The 11,314-nt window shown below is 33.8% G+C and overlaps 1 long non-coding RNA gene across 8 annotated transcripts; it reads left to right on the top strand.

The window, feature by feature from the left end:
- Positions 1-7,087: 7,087 nt before the first annotated feature.
- On the top strand, positions 7,088-11,314 carry LOC127239773 (uncharacterized). Of its 8 annotated transcripts, none has more exons than XR_007836231.1 (5): positions 7,088-7,271; positions 8,153-8,242; positions 8,367-9,782; positions 9,872-10,898; positions 11,007-11,314. It is a non-coding gene; the product is annotated as an uncharacterized LOC127239773 (long non-coding RNA). The 8 variants fall into 8 exon arrangements; XR_007836232.1 differs by having other exon boundaries at positions 8,367-10,000; positions 10,527-10,898; XR_007836236.1 differs by having other exon boundaries at positions 8,367-10,574; positions 10,789-10,898.

Below are 11,314 nucleotides of genomic sequence, written 5' to 3'. Positions count from 1 at the left end.
ATCGCGTTGGTGAATTTATGAAAAGGAGGATAGGTGAGCTGTCTTACCAGCCCTTTTCGGTAAATTCACTTATTTGGCATGTTACACACATATTGCACGGTTTATCTTATATGTTTTATGGATCTATTGTCTAGTCGCTGTGTGTGGTAGTGCTAGGCGAGGGCATCATATGGGGTTAGGATATTTGACCCCGATGTACCGTAACACTTTGGCGATAGTGGACGATAGTAGTCGGACAACTGGGTGACTTAGTCGCACGGTCATTAAGGGATTAGACCCATTGTAGCTGAGACGTATTTGGTCTAATCATTCGTGTTCGGTGTTGTTCCACTCATTGGACTGATCACTAGTAAGGTTTACCAGTAGTTTAGAATCATATGCCAAACTACAAACATGATCCCGTTAGGGCGCGCAAGGAGGAGTAGAGTTTCCGGGTTTCCTTTGGGTAATTTCAGGTTGCACGGATTCTACTACATTACACAGGATAGGGCTAGTCAGTGGAGGTTCTATCTTCGCTATCACAGACTATGGAGCATCTTGTGGTTAATGGCGACAACGTTCGGCTATCCATGTATTGATTGTGGGAGTCGTATGGTGGGTATGTGAAAGTGACCGGATGACCGTTATATTATTATGGGTTTATCAGGTCTTTCCTTGAGCCGATGATTTTCCGGCTATTTATTGATGATGGTCTAGTGAGCTTGTCATTACGGGGCCGAGGGTATTCTGGCTGCTCACTTAGACATATGCAGTGAGCCTATTATTATGGAGCCGAGGTTATTCCGACTGCTCACTTCGGCGGATGTATATATATGTGGATGTGCATTGTTGTCGAGTTTGATATCTTTGTTGCATCATTTTACTATTGGCATGACATGACACGTATTTTATGATTGACGGGAATTAGATTTTATTTTAAAAATATATGAAATGACATATTTCACGTTAGTTCTTAAAATGTATTTAATTCTAGATTTCTTTTAAGAAAAATGTTTGTTTCAGGTATGCATGGCACATCCGAGACAGGGGATGTCTCGGGATATAAAAAGATGGGCTGAGTGAGTGAACTTACATCTATTGTATTATATGTAAATTTTTAACCGGAAAAACCTTTTGTTTAGGAGTGTGTTTTGTAAATAAGTCATAAATCAGATTTTGTTATATAATAATACGCTTTTATGGTTAATTTTAGCCTTAATACTGTATTGTGGGGCCGGAAGTAGGATGTGACGACCTCATGATGCAGTGTGGCGGTAGCATTTCCAGTATGAGTCAACTGGGGGTGTTACAGATAAGGGTTTCGGCAAACGCAACGGAGGAGATATCTGATGTGTTCTCATATCAAGTGAACCTTAGGTTTGCTTGTGGGAGTCAAGATGGGTGATCGTCGTGCTGTCAAGGTATTCGATGAAATGAACTTTGGTTTCTTAAATATGCAGATAAAAGATGACCTGTATGGTAAAGATCTAGAAGCAGCGTTGAAGGAGAAACCCGAAGACATGGATGAAGCTAAGTACAAGAAGATCGACAGGAAGACAATGAGTGCGGTTTGACTAACCCTTTGGGAGAATGTCTTGACTGAATTTAGATCTGAGGTAAAGGGAAATGGTGAAGATCAAGAATGTCAAAGTTGAAACCGGAGAACAAGGACAGGGAAGATGAAAGTAAGGTGGTATGTGCAAGAGGCACTTGAAACGACAGTGCGGGGCGTCGAAGAATGATAAGAGTTCGGCAAACACAGCGGAAGAGATATCCGATGCACTGATTCTGAGCGTCAGTAGTCCAATTGAGTCATGGATCTTGGTCTCAGGAGTGTCATTCCACTCCTGAAGTGATTCGGGAATCTTGGAATCTTATACTGCAGGTAATTTTGGTGTTGTTTATCTTGCAGATGATGAGACATTGAACATTATAGGTAAAGGGATGGTTCGAATCAGAACACCGAATGGTGGGGAGTGGAGACTGAATGACGTAAGGCATGTCCCGGGTTTGAAACGGAATATGATTTCTGTGGGACAATTGGATGAGGTAGGTTACTCGACAATTTTTTCAAACTAACTCGTGGAAGGTAACTCAAGGATCCATTGTGGTGGCCCAAGGGAGAAAAGATGAAACTCTTTACATAACGAAAACCATGCAAGATGAAATCAGTTCTGTGGCCATAAATAATGACACAAATTTATGCCATTCTTGTCTCAAACACATGAGCGAGAAGAGGATAGGGGAGCTCAATTCAAAGGGAAGATTATCAGGTCTCACATCCTTCGATATTGGAGTATGCGAGGACTGGTGTTTTGGGAAGCAACAAAAGGTGCGTTCTCAAATGGTGGGAGAGACCTTGAAAAGGAAAATTGAAATTGGTTCATACGGACTTGTGGGGACTAGCTCCTCTATCGACCCTTGGAGGCACACAGTACTACACTGCGTTCATTGACGACGTTACAAGGGATGTGTGGGTATATTTCCTTAAGCGCGAATATAATGCTTTTGATACCTTTGAGAGGTCGAAAGCACGTGCAACGGGAGTAGTGAGCCAATTTATGAGCAATCCTGGAAGACAATCTAAAGAGGTGGCTTTAGATGAATTGAGGTTGTGTTCAACCTTAATTGGGCTCGATGAGTGAAGAAGGAGGCTTGGAGCTATTGTTGCCGATGAAGTAAAATGTTGAAGTGGATGATACAATCCGTCTTCAACTGGGAGATTGTTAGGATATGAAGCTTGATTATATCCTAAAAATCTAGGGATGTGATTTGGATACAATTTAGATATGATTGGGATATTATATTCTAGATTTAAAGATATGATTTAGATATTATTGGCATAGGCTTAAGCTATAAATATCCATGTTATCTCGCTTTAACATGTGCCTGTGTACTTCATAGAAAATTCCTGGTTTGACAGTGCCCCAGACATAGATCATTGTGATCGAACTGGGTCATCAAATTCATGTGTTCTTTTGTCCTTGTTGTCTCATCTTGATTTCCTGAAATTTCTGTAACAAATATATATAGTACCCCTGACAAGAAAACAAAAAATCGTAATTGGGCTTCTTAAAGAAGGCCCAAAATTTTTTGGATCATGCCTGGCCTGGGCCGATTTATTAAAATTAATATTTGAAATTTAATATCTTTATATATATATTAACCAATGAAATAATGATAAAAATCAAGATATAGTTTAATGGTAAAGTAGTTGTCTTGTCTATATATGGTTGTGTTTAAATCCCACCTACACTGTTTGATTAAAATTTTTCTTAAAATAATTTAAAACGAAAAGTATTAATTCAAAATAAACAAAAATAATCTGGAATGGCCCGGTTTCAAATTGGGTCATGCTGGGGCGTAGATGTTCAGGCCCAGTTCAAATTGGGTTGTGCTCGTTCGAAATGTTTCATAACCGGGTGGGCCCAAACTACCACCCCTAATTATACCATCTCTAATGTCGTCTCAGAACAAAAATCTAGCAAATAAAGGATAATATAAGAAAAGCCCTAGCACCAAATTTACCAAATTCGAACTACAACGATCAAAGTTTCATCAATGCTCACCTACTCTACAGTCCTTGGTTGTATGGTGGAACCAAGCCTTATTGATGCATAAACTATGTATACATTTATAAACCACAAATCAGGGACTACAACATGAACAACAACTTTCCTTCCTGCAAGATTTCTACTTTGAATAACTTCATTTCTAATGACAAAAGAAAACAATTACAGTATAAAACTGCATTTTTATCCTAGCCGGATACAATTTTTGTAGGAAAATTATACTCCTGACAGATATCCAATGCCTTACCATGACATGAATTTCAAAACATTCTTGTTTCAACTTTTATATATATGACCTTCTCAGACACCAATCTCAAGACTACCGGAACCACCTACACAACTTATGGCTATAATTTTCTCTATATTTCCACTATTTTTATTTATTTATTTAATCTATACTATCGGCTTTAATTATCTTGTAATTAATAAGAAATACGTGAGTATAATCAAGAAGCAAAATGTAGAGGTGAAGTCATCCTCAATCGTAGAAACTTTGCAATAGGGGGCTATGTAGTTAGCGTTATTGAGACTATAACTATGGCCAGTGTGATTGCACTAAAGAGCTGACATCATTCATTTTTAACAATTTATTTTCACAAAATACGACCTAAAAAAGCATTATAGACTAACTAAGAGTATGCACAGATATAAAGGATGAGTTGCTTGATCCCCACACCTATTTAAAATTACATGACAACATACAAAACCTTTAGGCCTACTTTAAAGTTTAATATTATAGTAGACACACAATCACCACAATAACACAACATACCTAGTAAAATAGGTTTTTCACTTTTGCTGAAATCGGTAACATCAGCTAGTGTTGTAACATAAGAAAGAGAGACACAAAACAAGCACATCCTCAAAAATTTATGTGAAAATCGAAGTCTCAAGACGCCATTGTGTAGTGCTAAAAAAAGGTCATCATTTAATAAATCTGTTGTCATTTGATTACAAAAACTAAAAGATAATTCAAAATTAAATAAACAAATAAATCTGATTGATTTCCTGTAATAGAAAAAAACAGATGAGACAAATAAGAGTAGTGAAGTTATCTCACTGAATAGGAAGCTTCATCTGCCCATTTTTCTTAGATAGGGAATGAATCCCGAACCCGTTGTGGATTACATTTGCAACACTACCACCGTCGTAGAGGAGTTGGGTAGGGATCAAATATTAATTTGTGTACGTGAGCGGATTTGCGAGGAAGAGGATCCTTCGCCACCATAGTTGAATAGAGAAGAAAGCTCATGGAAGCTGTCCAATTTCTGATCATGTTGGAAATTGGAAGTCCAAAACGTGGGCGGGCAAGCTTTCTAAATCCTGCCTGTAATTATAGTGCACATGTGAATCGGAATCAAACCAAATGGAAATTGAAATTGGATTGTCGTGACCCTCGATTGATCTTTGTACTCAGGCGTCCAATCAGCATCAAAGCCGCGTTGATGTTATGAGCATCAAATCAAACCCTGACGAAATTCAACAATCAATTGCAAGGCGTTTGTTTTCATATTAGACTCTTATTATTTAAATAAAAAGAAATTTATTGCTTTTCAAGTGCCATGGTAGGGTTTTAAAAATAAATGACCTTTGTTTTTTTTTTTTTTTTAAAAAAAAAACTAGATTTCATAGTAGTTATAAAAACTATTAGAACAAAAAAATAATATTTTTTGCAAGTAATTTTTTTTTTGTCCTATAAAAAATAATTATTTGAATTAACCTCACAAAAAAATAAATCATTTGGTAACAAAAGCGGTGACATCTAATTTGAAGCCAACATAACCATCTTATATAAAATAGACTTTGTTGAAGCAGTCATCACAAGAATGTTCATGTGTTTTTAACATAAAGCACCTCAAACTGCATAAAAAAAAAAGGCTGATTATTTTATTATATTACTCTCTCCTTTCGTCCCATATAATGTCTTTATTTTCAATTTTCGTTTATCCTACGTAATCTGTCATTTCATTTTTGGAAATATGATTATATGGTTTAATCACATTTTAAGTTTTATAATTTATTATTTTCTTAATCTTAATTAAATTATTTAGTTATTTTAATTTTAATCTATAATTATTTTTTACTATGCAATAGTTATTTTTACTAATGCACTTCTTTATTACTTACTAATTATATTTTACCTAAATTCTCGTATCAACCGTATAGATCAAATTATCTAGAACGGATCAAGTATTAAATAGTACTTAAAAAAAATTAAGAAATAAAATAAAATAAAATCCTCAATCGCTACATAATATTTAAGATGGAGAGAGTATGACACAATATGTTTTGAGTCTTCAATCTTCACTGCATTGTCTATTTTTTTTTTTTTCTTTTCTTTTCTTTTTGATTTTTTCACATTCTTACATTTATTTTGTTGCTATACATAATTGCCTAATGTCTATTATTGTGTGTTGTCATGACTAAATGGTTTCTAAATTGTGAATGTGCAAATACTTTATCAAGACTTGGTCTTGAAACACAAATATTATAGCATTCTTTTGTGCCTTTTATTTTCTCATCAGATTATATGTCATGGTATTAATCAAATTTAATTTCTTGTCCGCATTATAATTTACGAGATCCATAAAATGGTAAAGAAAATGAGGCGATCAAGGAAAACAGATTAATTGATTTTGGCATAGCCCCATTTGGTGTGAGCAAACTCTTTGCAATTATTAAATAAATGTATCTAAAATTTATTTGTTTAATATGCTTTTATAGACATATTTTAGAGGTGGACTTATAATTGTAAAATTATGGGTTCAAACCTCATATTATCTATACATAAATTTAGAGGCCATTAAGTGGTAGTTTAAAAATTTTATTGTAATCTATACTATATTATATATATATAATTGACAGTACTTACAAACCATCGTTAGAGCATGTGCAGTGGCTTACAAATAAATGGTCTTTGATTATTGTTAGGATTATGGTCCCAAATAAATATTTGTAGAACATTAACAATGACAAAAATAAGAACCAGTACAAAAAAAAAATTACTAATTAGCGAATGATTTTTGCAAGGGATTTTATTTCCCTTGAAAATAATTAAAAATTTCTTGTTATTAACAAATGAGTTTGCAAAGGATTTATATTCCTCACAAAATTACAAATGATTTTTTATTTTTATTAAATAATTTATTTATTAAAACAAACATATAAAATTATTTTTATTTTAAACAAAAAGCTAAATTTCATAATCCTAGATACCTAATAGCATCCCGAACCAAACCGTCGAATCTTTGAACCAAACTTAACCAAATCGAATTTTTGATTAACTGAATAAATTTGATTTGAATACAAATATAATATATTTGATATTTATTCGATTTTAATTTTTAATATTTTTTTTAATTTAATTAACCGAACCAAATATATTTTTATATATTTTTAATTTATATTACTAATTATATATATTATAATTATTTATACCTGAGCTTTTGGGCTGAATTGTTCAATATAAATACAAAATGGCCCACTATCCAATACCCATTAATTTATTACCTAATTTTAAAATTCAACTCAAACCCTTAACCCTATAGACACCCACACGGCCACACCACACGCAGTCACTGGCAAACACATCTACTGTTTCGGCATCGATAATATTCACTTCCCGCTGGCCGCCGCACACACACACAAACACACCAACGCCGACGATGCAACCATGGGGTTAACTTCTAATCAATGGTTCTCTGCACGCTGGGTCATAAGGTTTTTAATTTGACGGATTGAATTCATAATTTTGTTAGATAAGTTGGATGATATATATGATTTTATTTTATTTATTTATTTTTTTGTGTGTATGATCTTTGTGCGATTGTTAGATTGTTAGTGAAATTTGGTTATTTTGTGGAGCAGTGCTCTTTGGAAGTTGTCGTGTCATTTGGTTTATGATTAGAATACTAATTATGGACAAATTTTAATGTTATGTATTCATTAATGTCAAGAAGAATTGAAATGATAGTATGATACCATCGAGATTTCTTCCTCTCTTCTTTGGACTGACAAAATATTAAATAGAGACTGCAGAATGTCACACCTACAACATATGGACTTTTAGACAATTAAGGCAAAACTTGCTGAAGCTTTTGTGTGAGCGTGTATCAAATTGTGCGCTCAATGATACTTTTCCGAAATAACATGAACTTTGACTGTGTTTGTGTTGTTGAACCAATTCTAGCTCGAGTGACTCTGTATTTTTGTATGTGTGTGTGCCCGTGTGAATTTGCAATTGAGTTGATCTTGCTGGAGTGACTGGATGTATATTGATAGAGAAAGTAAAGAGTGTGTCCAATTAGGCCAAATATTACTTAAGTTATTGAGTTTTTGTGTTGTTTAATTTTTATTAGTAATGTGATGTCGGGTAGATTTACACTAAATCTACATCTATAGTTACACTAATAACTGGATGTGTATACTGAAGCTTTATTCTTTCTACGGAGGTTTGAATCTGCCTAGGTTATACAACCATTTGCTCCTCCTGCAAGATGGACTTTTAAGATTTTTTGACAACTTCAGAAATAAAATCCAAATATTTGCTTTTGCCTATATTATTGAATGAGCTTTTTCATATTTTCTTCTTTCAATTACAGGAAGACCTTTTGGAGCTACAGGATGAGGAGCTGGCTTCCACCATGAGAGAACAAATAAAGCGAGCATTGTAATTTTGGGAAAGAAATTGGGTATTTTGTTGCTTTTGCACCCTGTTTCCTTCAAGTTATTATTATTAGCCACCTCTACCTAATTTTTAGTGGTATGTTTATCTAGCTTTCTGTTGTACCCCTTAAAATAAAATGCCTCGCTCAGGAACCGGAGAGATTTATGTGGGCGTTGAGTATGGCACAATCTCGATGTATCAGCAAGCAAATAAGAATTGGCGCCCTAATTCAGGATACAAATATGTTAGTTCCTTATACTGGTCAGTACGTCCTGATATATATATATATATGTATGTATTTCACACTGATCAATACTCCTTCCGTCGCCTTACAATGTGCTCATTTTTCATTTGGGATTTTCATAAAAAAAAATATTCTTGTTTCTCTTTTTAATAAAAAATTATATTACTTTTTGTATTTTCTTGCTATAAAAAGAAAAAAGTAACAAAAAATACACACCTCATATTGAAACCCATATCCGAAAGTTTGAGCACATTTTTTGGGGATGGAGGAAGTATTTGATTTTCTATTCATGTTTGGCTTGTTTAGGTGTTGTTCACCCTTGGGGTGTGTTTGGTTCAACGTTCAACAAAGGGAAAGAAGGGGGGGGGGGAAATGAAAATTGTAGTAGTGTATTGGTTCATATGGAATGAAGAAAAGGGGAGGGGTGGGGGAGATAACTAGTAATTTTGCATTTGATTAAGGAATTGAGGTGAAGGAAAATAAATTATTTTCCAATTGTACTACTATATTACTGGGAAAAACCATAAACAAAAAGCTACAATTTAGGTGAGTTTATTTTACTATATTGCTAGGGAGATCTTTATTGATAGTAAATGGTTGACTTTATGGTTCTGATTATGTCGCAGTGCTGGGACAATTGAGGTTATTTTGGTCAACCAATGGGAATATATGTAGTTATTTTTTATTAAAAGTTATTGTGTTATGTCTTTTTCTATAAGAGCTTTTGGCTATTCTGTTATGTTGTTGGGTTCAATAGAATGATGTGTGTCAAATGACGACATGCGACTTCGAAAAAGTATACAATCTTCTTGGGACTTTTCTAGTGTTAAGCGACTCTGTATTTTAAAGCGACTCTAGTGTGAGCTCAAAGCTGGTTTCCCAAAATGTATTTTGTTATTATTATTTTTCCTTATTTTTCTTTACATGATTTAATCCGCATTGGTGTCCCCAAAATGTACTTTAGCCTCTTTTAAATAATATGATGTGGGTTGATTCTCTGGGTGCACTATTTTGGAATTTGATTATATGTTCTTTTACTATGCAACTATCATGATTCTTATCAAAAGACAATCAAACTCTAAATGAGCACACTCTATTTCTTGGTTATATATATATATGTGCACATTCTGATATGTCTTGTATATAGTAGTGGGCATAGTAGTTTTGAAAATGAGATTCACCATCCTGCTCCGGTTCAGAAGAAAACTGACTCTATGTTGAATCTAATGTTACGAGAAGTAAATTGAGAATTAAATGTGTTGCTCGTAAAACAGACTATTTAGATGCTTTGATGGATATTGCAGAGGACATATTGCATGCAGTAAGTATTACAGATGACTCATGTTAAACATTAACTTTTGTTCTTTTTTTAAGTGGTAAGACACATTCTTACTATGCTACTTGCTGTAGGTTCTCTTTCTTAGACCTAATTGATATCTGTCAAGCAGCAGGGGTTTGCAGACAATGGAGACACAAGTTGTTTTGAAGACTTCTTATGGTTTTTAAATTTTGAGAATAAAGCGATGTTTATCAAACGATGTAAGTGTAGTTCAATTGTGATATGCTATTTGTTCAAACGATTTTTTTATCCATTATATGACATTTTGATATAAATATGGATTCAAAGTTCTTTCTGCCTACATTTTAGATATGTGAAATATCATCAAGTATAATCCAACTATTATTCTGCTTAAAGCCTTTTCATTCTTACATGCATGTGTTGATTCTCTTGTCCCAGAGAGTTAAGAACTTACTTTTAACTTTGTTCTTTCATTTAGTTGAAACCATGTGTGATCGATATCCAAACACTACAAGTGTGAATGTCTATGGTGCTCCAGAATTGACCTTCTTAGAATAAAAACATTAGCCTTATTGAGGTATATACAATATGCATTTTTTTAAGATGGTTCAACTGTGGTAGTCTTATATTATATTTATGAACCTCTTATTTATCCTAGAAATCTTGAGAGTTTAACTCTGGGCAAAAGCTAGTTGCCAGAGGCATTTTTCCAAGTCTTAATTGATTGCCATATGTTGAATAAATTAGTTACATTTCACATGATAGATTAGTTGAGCTTCACATACAGAGATGTCCGCGCTGCATATTTGTCAGGTACAAAGTTTACCATTTTTGTCGCATTTTGTCCTATTGTATTGTTTTTCAACTGCGTTAATTATATTTATGGTCTTCTTCAAATGTTCACACCTTGAAACTTTGTCTCTCAGACGTAGTAGCATGTCTCATGTAATACTCAATTGTCGCATTTTGCAAGAACTTGATATCACTTCCTGTCAAAAGCTTTTTGATGGTGCAATTTGTTCATTAGCAAAATCCTCCCCATGAATGGAATCCTTGGATATGTCAAATTTTTTTCAAACTGAACCTAACGGAGTAAGGAAGAAAGTGGCTCTTCATACCAAAAGATACACACTGGTGGTATGCGACTAAGATGAAAGTACACCAATTAATTATGTGAATTTTTAACATACTAATTTAGATTCAGTTCCCTTTTTCTAATATTTTTGTATTGTGTATTCTAATTAGATGAGATCCAGCTTATGAGGAAAAGGTCCTAAAGCAGCTTAATAATAGCGTACAAGAGGCTTATAACAAGTGGATGAGCAATCCAAGAAATGCGCGGGATAGAACCTTGCACTTGGTTTATTTTATGTTATCGTATGATATTGGGAACAAAGTTTATTTAGTATTCTATTGTGTTTACTTTTTGGATTGTTGTTGGGATGACTTTATATTATTAGTTTGTTATTTTTTGGGACAAGTGTATGAATGTAAAATGAATCTATATTGTTAGTTTATAATTGTTTGGAATAGACATTGGAATTCGAAATGAA

This window comes from Andrographis paniculata, unplaced genomic scaffold (assembly GCF_009805555.1).
Source record: "Andrographis paniculata isolate CXL003 unplaced genomic scaffold, ASM980555v1 Contig78END, whole genome shotgun sequence".
Lineage (NCBI taxonomy): Eukaryota > Viridiplantae > Streptophyta > Magnoliopsida > Lamiales > Acanthaceae > Andrographis > Andrographis paniculata.
This window is presented reverse-complemented; position numbering and strand designations above follow the sequence as displayed.